The sequence below is a fragment of the Echinops telfairi genome, unplaced genomic scaffold (genome assembly GCF_000313985.2).
Source record: "Echinops telfairi isolate 266 unplaced genomic scaffold, ASM31398v2 ScPeMD7_23;HRSCAF=83, whole genome shotgun sequence".
NCBI lineage: Eukaryota > Metazoa > Chordata > Mammalia > Afrosoricida > Tenrecidae > Echinops > Echinops telfairi.
Window position 1 is genome coordinate 60,859,297 of NW_022103920.1, and position 15,954 is coordinate 60,875,250.

Below are 15,954 nucleotides of genomic sequence, written 5' to 3' on the forward strand. Positions count from 1 at the left end.
ATATTGAGAAAACATCCCAGCCCAGGCCAGATCAAGTCCATAAATCCAATATTAGCCCATATGTCTAATACCAATCTATAAAGTCCTGTTCAGACTCACAAAACACATGCAACGACGCTGAATGCAGGAAGCTCGCAGGGCAGTGGGTGGGAAGTCTTGTGGATCCAGTGGCAGTGTAAGCATCTCAGCGCTGGCAGGGTCTTCACATGGCTTCTCTGGCTCCAGAGGTCTGGCTCCATCAGCCCCTCTCCATGTGTCTTCTCCACAGGATCCCCGGTAGTGTTGGACTGCCTAAGCACAAGGTCAGCAGTTCAAGCACACCAGCCAGCCAGTCAGTGGAAGAAAGATGAAGCTGTCTGTTCCTGTTACAATTTTCAATCCCAGAAACATTAAGTAAGAGTTCTATTTTATAGGATCACTATGAGTCAGAGTCGGCTTGATGACAGGGGCTTTGATTTAGTTTTGAGCGGGCCTAATCCCATATGGAAGAGACACCATCGCTATCTTTGAAGGCTCTAAGAAAGCCTTTGCTCTGGGAGGAAATGGCGTACCTTTCAAGAGAGAGAAACAATTATGAAAAGATAGTTTAGAGTAAAATCTCTACTCACAAGACATACAAAACTTTGAGCGACCCCTGGAGAATTTCTTTCCAACAAGATGGAGAAGCTAGTTCAAAAAATATTTTGAGGAACTAGCTACTTACAAGCACTTGAGTAAAATATTGTTAGAATACCATTACTAGGTTGTTTATTAAACATACTGATTTACAGTAACATCACTGAAATTTATAAGATAATGTAATTTTATAATCTCTGGGATGTAATGAAAGAGACCTAGTGTTGCTATGATTTAGGCATTGGGCTGTTAACTGCAAGGTTGGAGGTTCAAACTCACCGGCCACTTCGCAGGATCAAGGTGAAACTATCAGCTCCTATATATTTTAGTGACAAAATCTCTAAGGAGCTAGAGTTTTACTCTGTCTTACCTGGTCACTATTAGTCAAAATCAACTTTATGGAAGTGAGTTTGGAGTGCTAATAAAATAGTACAGAGCAAGAAAACACAAAGACAAAATGCTAGTTTAATTTTCTTAAAGAGCAAAATAATCCTCTAGTGTTCTTATGAAATACTAATCCAGTATTATTCCCAAGTTTTGAATACTTTTTCATAAAGTGTGGTCCCACTATGCCATTTTATGTTAGATATCTTTGTATGTTTACTGAATATGTCCTTGCTTTGCCTTCATTGTTCATCCATTAAACATCTATGCATCTGAATTTTTACCCCAAACTGTTAACAAAATCTGATATCCAAAGTTGCCTTGGCAAAAATCTAGGTAACACAAATAATATTATCTAGAAAACCAATACAAAAACCAAACTCATTGCCATTGAGTCCATCTGGTGCATAGTGACACTGTAGAACATAGTAGAACTGCCCCTGGGGGTTTCCGAGGCCGTAGCTCTTTACTCGAGTAGAAAACCTCATCTTCCTTCCATCTAGAAGATGGAAATCCCTGGTCAGAGAAACTCCCCCCCCCCTGCCCCCCGCCCCATGAGGCATGAGAAAATTTACCAAAGAGAAATTAGATGTCTGTCTTTTAATTACTTTTGTTGTTGTTATTATTTTTAACATTTTACTGTGAATTAGGTAACGTTTACAGAGCAGATCATTAGTTTTAGAGTCAACAATACATGCTCATTTTGTTTCATCTCAACGATTGCAATCCCGATATACTATCATTGATTCCGCTTTCGTCCTGTTCCCATGCTTCCTTCTTTCCTAAACCTCCGAACTTTGTTCTTGGCCCTTTTGTTATCAAATGGCTAATTATTTTGAGGTGTGAGCATCTCACTAGTGTTATTGTTCCCTTTACAAATGTGTCTATTATTTGGGTAAAAAGTAAGCCAACTTGCAATTGAGCCAGACCTGAATGAAGAGCAAACTAAGGGCTTAGATTCCATCTGTCCAGTAAGCCTGGTCCCTTCCATGATTTTGAGTTCTGTTCCACAATTTTCTTCCTCTCTACCCAGGCCTTTCTAATGTGATCCCTGTCAGAGCCGTGGGAAGCATCTACTTCGACTAGTCTCAGGGATGTGGAGACTTATGTTTGTGGGGTTCATGAGTCCATTGGACTTCCAGGTGCCTTTCTGCTTTCATCACTCCTCATTCCTCTTGAGCTCCAGTGGCATAATGGGTTAAGTGTTCATCTGCTAACCGCAAGGTCAGTAGTTTGAAAGCACCAGCTGTTTTGCAGGAGAGAGACGAGATTGTCTACTCATATAAAGAGTTAGTTTCAGAAACCCACACGGGTTTCTATTGGGTTGCTATAACTCAGAATAGACTTGATAGCAGTGAGCTTGGATTTGGGGATTTCATTCCTCTGGAGAGGGAGAGACCAATGGTTGTGCTCTAGAGAACTTTTAGATCTCGGTTGCCGCTCACCAAATGTAGGATATAGAACTTTGTCTTTTTGAACTATGTTATGCCAGTTAGCCTTGGTGTACCCTAAAAATATGATTCTGAATCTGCAAACCTGGTGACTCATTCCCTCAAGGTGTTTGGTTATGTCTAAAGATTTTCATAACTTCATTCTTTAGATGCCCTCCACATTCACATCCATGTATATTGGCGGCAAGGTAAATGCAAATGTCCTCTGTCAAGCAAGAGGCAGGTTTGATCCCTTCTTACTGCTTCCACTCTACAACCTTAGTCCAAATCACTGTCAGCTTTCACCTGCGTAATCCTGAAGTTTCTTGACTGGCCTCCCTGCTTCCACCCTTGCCTCCTTTCTAGCACTGTCTTCTCATTTCTTTTTGGTAAATTTGCTCATGTCTCACACGCAAAAAAATTATTTCCTACCAGGGATTTATCAATTTCTTTAGTATTTTTAATTAAGGAACATTGCTGTTGTATATTTTCTTTATTGTTTGAGTTTTCATTGATTTGTACTCTGAACTGTATTTTTTCCTTTGGACTTACTTTGAGTTAAATTTTTACTTTATTTAGCTTCATGTCATAGAAACTTGTCAGATCAATGTTGTTGGTTGCTTCTTTGTTTCTAATATATTTGAAGCTATAGACCAGGGATCCTCAAACTTTTAAAATAGGGGGCCAGTTCACTGTCCCTCAGACCTATTGGAGGGCCGGACTATGGTTTAAAAAAAAGCTATGAACAAATTCCTATGCACACTGCACATATCTTATTTTGAAGTAAAAAAACAAACAAAAATGGGGCAAAAACACCCGGTGGGCCAGATAAATGTCCTCGGTGGGCCGCATGTGGCCTGCAGGGCCATAGTTTGAGGACCCCTGCTATAGACTCTCCTTTTAAGCACTACTTTAAGTTTCATCCCATATGTTTTAATAAGAAGTATTTTCATTGTTCAATGTATCTTAAATGTTTACTTTAAAATTTATTTTAAGTGTAACTTATGACAAAACTATAATAATTTATGAATTATGAAGGGTTGATGGGGGAGGAGGGAGTGAGGAGGGAGGGGGAAATGAGCAAATGATATTAAGGGCTAAAGTGGAAGGCAGTGTTTTGAGATTGATGAGGGCAACAAATGTACATATGTGCTTGACACAATGGATGGATGGATGGACTGTGATGGGAATTGTACGAGCTCTCACTAAAATAATTTTTTTTTAATTAGCTTTTTACTTAAAATTATCCATAGGGACAGCAAGTAGCACAAGGGTTTTAGGGTGAGGACAGTGGCAGGGGAACAGTGGGGGAGGGCTGTGCAGCAGGGAAAGATGATGTCAAGGAGCCCAGAAAGGAAAAGAATGTTTGGAAACGGATTGTGGTAGCAATTGTACAATACTGCTTGATGTGATTGAACAATGGAATGATATTACATTTGTCTTAACTACCAATTTTTTAAAAATTACTGTAGGCGTTTTGAAAGCTTTTTAAAATGAACTTATATTCTTAAAAAATTTATTTTAAAATTTAAAAACATTCTTCCATCTTGAAGGATATTTTCACTGAGTATAGAATTCTAGAATCACATTTCCATCAACAGTTTAAAAAATGTTGTTTGGTATATTCTTGTCTCCATAGTTCTTTGCTTTTGTTTTTAATGGAAACTTTGTTGTCACTCAAATCATTATTTTCCTGTATAGAAGGTGGTGTTTTTCTATGGCTGCTTAAAATTCTCTTTCTTCCCAGCAACTTGACTATAATCTATTTACCTGTGGCTTAATTTTTTTTTCTATTTAGGCCTCAAAAACCTTTTGAATTTATACATTTTATTTCTTTACCAAACTTAAGAAAATTTTGGCTATTATTTCTTCAAATATCTTTTCTTACCCCATTATGTCGCTTCACTCCAGTAACTTCAATTACAAAAATGTCAACCATTTATTTTTCAGCTTGGAAAATTTTGTTTTATCTGCATGTGTTTCAGGTCAGTATCTTCTCTGTCATCCATCTTGGTGCTAAGGTAAGCCATGCAAGTTGGTATTTTAGCAATTGCATTGTTTTCTAGATTTTTCCATCTTTCTCTCTGCTGAAATTTTCTTTGACTTCATTGCGAACATATTTGCCTTTCCATAATTTAGCACACTTATTACAGTCACACCAAAAGTACTGTCAGGTGCCATTGAGTAGGCGCCGACCCATCGTGACTCTCTGTGCAAATAAAACAGAACCATGCCCTATCCCGGGTCACCCTTATAGTAGTGGCCACAGTTGTAGCCATTGTATCAATCTGTCTGGTCAAGAGCCTTCCTCTTTTTCACTGATCCTCTATTTCACCTTTCCTAGGCACTGGTCTCTCCTGCTAATGTGGCCAAAGTCCGTGAGCCAAAGTTTTGCCACCCTCTCTTCTAAGGAGCATTATGGTTGTACTTCTTCCAAAATGGCTTTGCTTGTTTTCTGGCAGTCTATGATGCTTTCAATATTCTTTACCAATATCATAATTTGAATGCATAAATTATGCTCAGGCTCTCTTTATTCATTGGGTAGCTTGCCCATGCATAGAACCAATTGAAAACATCCTGGGTCAGGCTCACCTTAGTCCTCCAAGTGACATCTTTGCGCTCTGTTAAAGAGCTTTAAAGTAATCAATACTTCCAATATCTGAGTCAGATAAGATTGGTCTTCACTAATTTTATTTTCCCTTAAGCATGAATAACATGGGCTTGGGGTTTGGTGTGTTACTGTAGGGGACAAAAGAGACCTCAAATCTCAAATATAATTTGCAGAGAAACATTTGGTAAGTCTTAAACAGGACATAGACAAGACAAAAAGAAAAACAGGATGAGAGATCATTGGCACAAGGCCATTATGGCATCCGTGTGTTTACAGAGGCACAGCTGCTTAAATAGGAATGGGAGTACAAAGGAAACTGCCACACAAGCATGGTTGGGGGTGATCAGAAGAGGGAATGGGACCATGATTGCAGTATGTACATATGCTTGACCGAAGAGCTTACAAAATTGGTTCCGGGCCCTCTGACCAAGGCATGACTTGGGGTATGACTTAAGACCATTCAACCCGATTACCCCAATTTTTATTAAGGGTACTCCCAGACAGGTTATTAACGGTTAGGCCACTCCTCCCGTGACTAGTTAGGAGAGTGGTAGCAATCCACTTTCTAATGCACTCTTCATGAGGGTAAGGCAAGTTACATAGATGGTTAAATGGTAGAAGGAATTCAGTGGAGGCCAAATTTATGTGGATACTCAAAAATGAATGTATGGCTTCTACTGTAAACTGTAGCCTTCTCCGAACTTAGTGCTCAGAATGTAAACTCTAATGCAGCATCAAGTAATTTTAATTGATTTCTAAACATCCAAAATACTATATGTATTAGAAATTCTGAATTGTTTCATTTCCTTGATGAATACTGTTGTTTCAGAATTGACAAGTCATGCATTTGGTTAGATTGAAACATCCAGTCTTTAAAATCTTGTTTCCCCCTTGAAGGCTGCTGCAATAAATTCTCCTGCTTATCCTTTACTTGAGATTGTTTGTATCTCATCCTACACACTGATAGTTTCTCTACAATTAGATTTTTCTATTGATAAGTGTTTTTATTTGTTTGTTCTTTCAGCACTTTACATATTTTCTGATTTCCAATGTTTCTGATAAGAATTCGTTTTCATTAAAAAAGGGATGTTTTCATTCTTAGCCTTGTTCCATTTACTTAATGTCCTTTTTTCTCTATTAATTTTTTCCTCTTTCTCTTTGTTTTTTAGCCACCTATGATGTGCCTAACTATAGTTATCTTCATATTTACATGTATTGTGCTGGGAGTATCTCTGCTGGCCTAGTGGGCTAAGCACTGAGATGATAAGTCCATGGGCCGTGCTTCGAACCCACCATCTGCTTTGGGGAGGAAGATGAGGTTATCTGGCTCATCTACTCTGTCCTAGAGTATTGCTGAGTTATATTCCATTGGGAAGTGGTGGATTTAATTAGAATTCATTACACTCCTTTGATCTATACGTTGTGGTGCTTTTCATTAAACTGGGGCAGCTTTGTGCCATTAATTTTTTCAAAAATTTTTTTTCCACTCTCATTCTCATTTATTACCTTTCTAGTACTCAGCATATTGGTATATTTATTTTCATTTTTTCTCTCATTTAAAAATTATGTGAGTTCTACTTATCTGTTTAAGTATTATGTCTCTTCTGCTATATCTGTTCTGTTATTAAGTTCATCCAGTGGATTTTGTAGTTATTGTATTTTTGTTATAGAATGTTCATGTGATTTTATACTTTCGATTCACTTCCCTAACTCACTTTCTATTTATTCAGTGAGAATATATTTCCATATATATTGATATGATATGACATGATATGGTGGTGGTTCACTGGTAGAATCATTGGCTTGATTCTTGCCCATTTATCATCCATCTGTCAGCGGAAACTTGAGTGTTCCTATAATGTTGAACAGGTTTAGACAGAGCATCCAGACTAAGACAGACTAGAAAGAAATGCTGGTAACTCACTTCTTTAAAAAAATGAATGAATGAAAACTCTGTGGATTATAACAGTTTAATTCTTACTGTGCCCGGGGTTGTCATGAGTCAGAGGCTGACTAAATAACAACTAAGAACCAAACAACATATACTTGAGTCGAAATGTTCAGAGCTATAACTAGTATGTGGACTACCTCATGGTACTTTCTATTGACTGCTATCCTTCCACCTCTTTTTAAACTTAGGGTTATATTTGCTTGCTTGTTTGTAGGACTTATACATTTTTTATTGTGCCTTGAACATTGTTTAGAATATGTTGTAGAAATTCTGAATTCTATCTTCCTCACAGGAGTATCATTTTTCACTCTAATAGGTTAAATATTAGCCAATAAGCTTTAATATTTGTGGATTTTATTTTAAACTTTGCTGAAATGGACTGTTGTAAGCTTATTGTTTTCCCTAAATTATCCTACTTGAGGGAACTCAACATCTAAACTTTCCCTGTCCTGAGGATTCTATCTAGGCTCACTTGTAGGTTTTATCTAAGCTAGTCTAGGAAACAATCCTTACTCCTAAGGCACACTCTTCAGTCTTGGATGGATGTTCAAAGTGTTATCAGAAAGTTCATAAAGTTTCTTCAATCTGACAGAGCCCTCACAGTGCTTTATTTCTAGTGTTTTTGTTCTAACTCCATTGCGGTCAATCTGCAAGACTGGTTCTGTATATCTATACTTCCCCGATAGAAAAAGCAGACAAAGTAAGGATACAGAAAATTTAAATAACACAACTCATCAACTTGACTTAAGTGATCTACATAGAACCCTCTGGCCAACTACTGCAAAATTCATATTCCTTTTTTTTTTTTAATCATTTTATTGGGAACTCGTAAAACTCTTATCACAATCCATACATACATCCATTGTGTCAAGCACATTTGTACATATGTTGCCATCATTGTTTTCAAAGCATTTTCTTTGTACTTGAGCCCTTGTTATCAGCTCTTCATTTTTTTTTTCTCTTTTTTAACATTTTATTAGGGGCTCATACAACTCTTATCCAATCCATACACACATCAATTGTGTAAAGCGCATTTGTACATCGTTTCTCAAAACATTTTCTCTCCATTTAAACCCCCGACATTAGGTCCTCATTTTTCCCCTCCCTCCCCGCTCCCCCCTCCTGCATGAGCCCTTGATAGTTTATAAATGGGTATTTTGTCATATCTTGCCCTGTCCGACGTCTCCCTTCATCCACTTTTCGGTTGTCTGTCCCCCAGGGAGGAGGTCACACACAGTTCCATGTAATCGGTTCCCTCTTTCCTACCCATTCTCCCTTTACCCTCCCTGTTTTGCCACTCACACCACTGGTCCTATAGGGCTCATCCGTCCTGGATTCCCTGTATTTTCAGTTCCTATCTGTACCAGTGTACCTCCTCTGGTCTAGCCAGTCTTGCAAGATAGAATTCGAGTCATCCTCTAGCTATCCCATAAAGTGGGAACAAATAGTCAAACTATACCCAATATGCTCTCCATCTTGAAAAGAATTAAGCTAGAAATTAATCAGAAGGATGACTGATATGGGGGTGTACAAGAGAGTAGAACATTTCAGAAAGTATTCAAAATATCGTGGATCATTTCATTGTGTCCTATAGAAGCTATAGAAAATGTCCCCTAATTCAGAGGTCCAGTTTTTAAAGGTCAGTTAATTCAAATCTGGTTGAGAGACGCCGTCTGGTGCTGCAGTTGTTTATCGGTACTCTGTTCTGTGGGGTTGCAATGAGTCAGAATGGGCTTAATGGCAGTGAGTGTTATGTCTTTGAAACTGCAAGCTCTATCTGAGAGTTCTTGCACCGTAGCAGAAAAATAGATGGAGAAATTATCTTATCTAATAATACAGTTAACACCTTCTAATAAATTCATAAATGTTAACTCTTTAGAAAATTTTACTCTTGTTTGTTTATTGCTTTATCCCTAGAACTTAGAATAATACAAGTTTAATAAATATCTGATGGACAAAAGACCAAATGAATAGCTATTAGTTTTTCTGAACCATTACCAGTGACAGTCTCTTTAGAGAACATGGGCCCACAAGGAAGTCTTTAAATATTCACTAGTATTATTCAATTTCATGTGTGTATGGTATACTGTTTCAGAATATTCACTATGTTATAGAAGACACATGAGTAAAAGCTATAAAATATATTATGCATAGACTAGAATTTGTGAGTCAGAGGCAGAATTTATAACATATGCTAAGGATGGGAATTCCAGAACACTTCTTTGTGCTCATGGGACATCTGTACATAGGTGAAGAGGCAGTCCTTTGAACAGAACAAGGGAATATTGAGTTATTTGAAATCAGAAAAGGTGTGCATCAGGGTTGTATTCTTTCACCATACTTATTCAATCTGTTTGCTGAGCAGATGATATGAGAGCTGAGCTATATGAAGAAGAACACGGTATCAGGATTAGAGGAAAGCTTATTAACAACTTGAGATCCAAGTTGTTACAATACAAGTTGTTACTTCCTGAAAGTGAGGCGGGTTTGAAGCAATTGGTGAAGAAGATCAAGAACTACAGCCTCCAGTATGGATTACAATTCAGTATAAAGAAAACCAAAATCATCGCTCCTGAACCAATATGTAACATCATCATAAATGCCCAGATGGGGAAATACTTCCTCTAGGAAACTAGTTTATAGAATTTTCTGAAGCAAATAGTAACATTATGTATTGGTTTATATTGTTACCTTCTTGGACAAAAATTTTCTAAAACCAATATGTGTCATGCCCAGCCCTTGAGCCATTTTTAAATTCTGGAACTTGAGGATCGACTACCTATTATCTGGGAACTTGATTAACCCTGATCCGCACCAGTGTTGCAGGGGTTGTGATCATAGAGTAACTTTACAGTTGTGATCATTGCAACCTCTATATTCCTTTGATACTTATTCCTTTGTGGTACTATTTGCCACAGCACTAGCTGTGTATGCATACTTATGACTCTGGCCATCACACAATTGAGGACTGCAACAGGGACAACTACTACGAAAAAGATTCTGCCTAGTTTTGTTTATTAGTAACCAGCAATCAAGAGCGCTCAAATCAAACTAACAAAACATATCCGGAACCCCTATAAAACTAAGTAGTGGGCATGAGCCACATGACCTGTATTCAGCATTTCTTTGTTTTCAAATTATTGTAGGAATATAAAGTTCCAACAAACATCTGCAAAGATGTCAATACAGCATTCTTGGCTGAGTATGGCGTCTTCCATCTAAAGAGTCCAATTTTAAATTCTGAGCTGTTCTGTTTGGACTGTCACTGGTTCACTATCAGAACGTTCTTTGTTGCAGTTGCTAAGTGCTGTGGAGCCAGTTCTGACTCATGCCCCTATGTACAACGGAAGGAAACTCCTTCCGTCCTGCCCCATCTTCACAATTGTTCTTTTGTTTGAGCCCATTGTTGGCGCCACTGTGCAAACCATCTTGTGGAAGGCCTTCCCGTTTTTCACTGCCCCTCTCGTTTACCAAGCAGTTTTATGACCTCTGTGCTTATTAATTGCTAGCCCATACATAAAGGAACGGATTCTCTCTATTTCCCAAGCTCTTTATGAAATGTAAAGTGAGGCTCCTCGGGGAAGAATAAAGTAGTCAGGAATTTCCCTTCGTTGGCTAAGATTTATATTCAACAGAGTAGGACTGAGAGCATTGTCTTTGTGAACTAGGCTATGTCAATTGACCTTAGTGTTCCCCTTGTTAGTCTAAATTCTTAAAGTTAACCAAATCTCTCGAAATGACAAATAGATCCTATATATTAAGTCAGGGATTTAGAGAATAGTAATTCAGAAATTGAAACTCTTTCAAAAGATATTTTTCAATATATTTCCATTTTACAATGTTTATATTCTTTAAAATTTGGCAAAAACAAGATAATTTGCTAGACGTAAATGTAAGAGATATTAAACACTTAAATAGTAATAAATTAAGCTTATGTTGATTAAAATATTTTTCAGAAATTATTTTTACACACATGTTGATAAGATTAGGAGAAAGTGTTGATTTTAATCTAAAATGAAGTCACACTGGTTTTACCACAAGAAGAATATTTTTTCCCTGATTTTTAAAAAATAGGTAAACCTGTATAATTCCATCTAAACATTTAAAGGCTCTGAAGAAGTTCATTTTTCAGGGGAATTAAAGTTTGTTATTAGGGTATACATGAAATCTGTTCAATTCATGAGTTAAGTACTTGGAAGGTTTGTTGTTCATACAACTGAAACACTTGAGCCAAGTTCAAATGGTATGTAACATGTTCAACAATCTAATCCACCACACTGGCCCTAAACTAACCAAACTCACCACCATGAAACCCATTCCAACTCATGGCAACCCATACCGGTCAGAACTGAAATCTTCTCCGTGCGTGTTATTACAATGTGGGAGATTAGAAAGTCAAATGACTTGCAAGCCAAATCTGAAAGCCGGAGAACTTTTTTTCTCCCATTGGAAACTCTGATAATCCGGTTCTCTAAAATCAAAGGTAATTCAAAATACAATTTTTGTTCGTAAAAAGCTGACATGGGAAATAGAATACAAGACAAAACAAACAAACGAAAACCAACCTCTTGGTTTACGACAGCAGCACTAGCCCTGCCACGGCCAAGCCTGCAGGGTCTACCGGAGGACGGGAGCTGACGATGCGAGTGACGGGAAGGCTGACCAAAAGCAGGCGCTGCCATTTCGCTAAAAGCTCTAAGTTTTGTGCTTTTCTTTTTCATTTTTTAATCGTTTTCTTAGGGGCTCCTACAACTCTTATCACAATCCATACACACATCAATTGTGTGAAGCACATTGGTACATTCATTGCCCTCATCATTCTCAAAACATTTCCTCTCCACTTAAGCCCCTGGCATCAAGTCCTCATTTTTCCCCTCCCTCCCCGCTCCCCCTCCCTTATGAGCCCTTGATAATTTATAAATTATTATTTTGTCACATCTTGCCCTGTCCGACGTCTCCCTTCACCCACTTTTCTGTTGTCCGTCCCCCAGGGAGGAGGTCACATGTAGGTTGATTTTGAAAATGCTTTAAGTTTCCAAGTGCATGAGCTAGAGATCACATACAATGACAGAGCAATGTTGATGAATAGTTAAACTTTTTCATTGCAACAGGGAAAAAGATAAAGGAGTGTAGAATGGAGAAAGGAGAGAAAGCTGCTTCGGGCATATGAAATTATTATTGTAAAAGACCTAATTACCTACACTTTGCAAGGTGAAAAGGGTTAAATGATAGGAATCTATTTTCACGCGTATAAACAGTAGGGGGAATTATCACAGCTTATTTAAACATTAATAATGATCTTTACTAATTTCAGTGACCCATACAATTAAAAACTTAGGACTTAGTAATCGCCAAAATATGAAAACATACAGAAAATGGATTCCTTATGTGAACAAAATTGGTCTCATTTTTATGCACAGTGTAAGGTATGACAAAATAATGATTTATAAATTATCAAGGGTTCATAAGGGAGGGGAGAGCGGGGAGGGAGGGGAAAATGAGGAGCTGATATCAAGGGCTCAAGTAGAAAGAAAACATTTTGAGAATGATGATGGCAACAAATGTACAAATGTGCTTGGCACAATGGATGGATGGATGGATTGTGATAAGAATTGTATGCGCCTCAAATAAAATGATTAAAAAATAATAATAATAAAATAAAATAAGAAAGAAACAAAAGTAATTTGTCTCAGGTGAGCTTTACTGAATTTGCTAGTCTTCTAGAATGGATTGATAGGCAGAGATATTGGGAAATGCTGATCTTCTCACTTATGAATTGCCTCTTCTGAACTCACAATAGAAAGTGGCAAGAACTAGAAAAGAGAAAAAATAGTTGTTGTGAAGTATCAAGACTAGTTTGCCACCAAGCATCAAAGTGCCCAAATCTGATCAGATCATCAAAGTATTCCTAATAATCTTCACTCAGAGAACACAAAATAAACTCCACAGTGAAGGTTCCCCCTGAGTACCGATGCAGTAACTTAATTTATCATTGAAGTTGAGGAAAGCCCTGAACAGGAGGCTCACAAGGCCTGAGAAATACATATGGTTTGCAAGCTTTTCCAACCATCTCCCAGATGGTCAACTGTAAACTCCTCAAAAGACAATCAAGAGACTATGTTGATCGAGTAAAGCTAAGTTCATGGAACCCTGATATTGTTGTGCTGGGTATTGGGCGCTGTAGTGGCCCTAGGACAACAGAGCCTGGTCCTCCACCATGCTCATCCGTGTTACGTTTGGGCCCGTTGTTGCGGTGCAGTCCTGTGCCGTTCGTCTTGCCAAGGGCCTTCCTCTTTTTCATTGCCCCACAACTTGACCACGCAGGATGCTCTTCTCCAGAGACTGGTCTTTCCTGACATCATGGCCAAAGCATGTCAGATGAAGTTTCACCATCCTGGCCTCTAAAGAGCTTTCTGGCTGTATGTATTTCTTCCAAGACAGATGTGTCTTTTGGCATTCCATGGTACCTTCAATAGCCTTCATCGGTACTGTAATTCAAACGCATTGATGCTTCTTCAGTGTTCCTTATTCAATGTCTATTTTCACATGCACACGAGGCAATTAAAGATTCCATGGCTTGAATTGGGTGCTCCTTAGTCCTCACAGTAACGTCCTTGTTCTTGAACACTTTAAAGAGTTCTTGTGCGGCAATACGTTGTTTCATAGCTGACTGCTGGTTCCCAGAGCATCGATTGCTTTTAATCCAAGCATTCTTTGTATTGTCTGAAGGTCTGAAGGTCGGGAGAGTTCAAGAACAAACATTTACAGGGTTAAGCGGTCTGGACATTAACAGCTTAAGGAAATTCTTTTACACCAGGAAGCTGATTGTGCGCAGGTACAGTTTGGAAATAATAGTCTGTGATTGGTGGACACAAGATGTTTTGATGAGTAAACTGTTGTGAGATAAAGCAAGTTGTTTAGCCAAGTGAGCAGTCTATTGTCCTGATAGGACAGCTGTTGATCTAAATGAGCAAAACATTTGCTTGCAGGAATTCCCTGACCAAACAGTAAAATTAGTTTTCCAATTTATAGTCTTTTGGGGTAGATTTTTTTCCCTGGAACTGAAAGTTGTGCTAGAATGGTGTCAGTTCCAATACCTTTCTCTAATCACTGCTATAGAGGTCATTTGATATTGTACCTGGAAAGTATCATTGCTTTAAAATTACTTCCCTGCAAAGTGAAGTTAATATAACCTTTTGGCTTCAGAATATACGTCTTCTTTACAATGGTATTCTTCTTACCTAGACCTATAATATTTCTCTTTTTAATTCCTTGCAGAAAGAGGTATGCTTCCCCCTTAGATCTTTAGTTCTTCACATGCTCAACATAAAATTATTGAATAGATAAACCGAATGAGAAAATATTCTTGAACAAAGATTCTTACAGAACTCAAAATGTCACTCTGATCCAAAACAATAAAGAGAGTAGCCAAACAAACAAACAAAAAAAGATAAGGGAGTTTAACAGAGATTTTACCATTTGAAATCAGTATTAAAAATGTGAATAACAAATTAGCTGGACAATCTTCTCTTCTAGCTAATGAAAGGGGAATAAAAGCAACATACCGAGCTTCTAAATCTTATTTCTGTGACGCATCTTACCAAAGAGGGAAATTGTTTCTATCTAGTGTAATGCTGCGACGCATTAGATTTTATGTAATGTACACTAGATTTTAACAAATTTGAAAAGTCTCACATATGTCACTCAAGATCACATTACTAGAAATATATATGAATAGAGTTATCAACTATATGGTGTTACAAACAGAGCTTGCTATCTGCCCCTTTTGATCTCTTCATGAGAGTAACCGTGTAAAGAAAGACCCAGGGTTTCCCTTTCTCTGGGTTCCAGAGCTCCCAAAGCTCACCAGACAGTCATTCTGCATACGGCTACACCCGGGGGATCTCAGTCTGACGATGATTGTCTCTTAAATCATGCTGTTGGGAGCTCTTACCGATGTCATTGCAATCTATAATTCAATTAGATCAAGCATAATTGTACAATTGCTCCCACCATCAGTTTAAAAACATGTTCTTTCTTCTTGAACTCTTTGATATCAGCTCCACTTATCCCCTCCCTTCCCGACTCTACCCCTCAGGAACCCTTATTATTATTATTATTATACATATATATTTGCCATAGCTTACACCATCCAATGTGTCCATTCACCTACAATTCTGTTATTGTTTTCCCCTTGAGTGTTGTTATACAGTCATCATTGCTATCAGCTCCCCACCCCCACCCCCAGCCTCACCTCCCACCCCACCTCCCCGTCTTCTGGTACCCTCAGGGAATCATTACTCCCATTCCTATTTCTGAAGGGTTTATCTATCATGGATTTCATGCATTGAAGGATCTTAATTATGCAAATGAACATAATCAGGTCTAACAAGATTAATGAGCTAAAACTAAGACCATCATAGTAAGAGGAGGAAAAATTAAAGAACCAGAGGATAGTTATGTGTTTCCTCAGTGCTATGCTGCACCCTGGAAAAATCATCCCTTCCATGTGGCTGTGGCCCTTCTGTGAGGGACTGTCAAATGGTCTCACAGGTGCGTTTGGGGTCCCTACTTTGTCCAAGCTCCTTTGCCTCAATTGGACTGCTTGTTTTTGAACTTCTGATACCTATTCCCATCGACACCTCATGATCACAGAAGCTGATATGTTTCTTCCACGTGGGCTTTGTTGCTTCCCTGCTAGATGGCTGCTTGTCTAACTTCAAGTCTTTAAGACCCCATTTTGAAAAATTCTAGATTCAGCAGCAAGTGAGCCTCATACACCTTCCATACTATGAGTTCGTGTGTCTCCAGGAATGTTTAATGGCATTTTTCATAATCCAATTCACAGGCAAGTCTGAATACTGAAATCTAGCTAGAGAGAGTAGCAGAAAAGACAAAAATAAGCACAATTTAGGAAAGGAAGCCACTAACCCACTACTATCCGACTTATTCTGGCTCAGTGT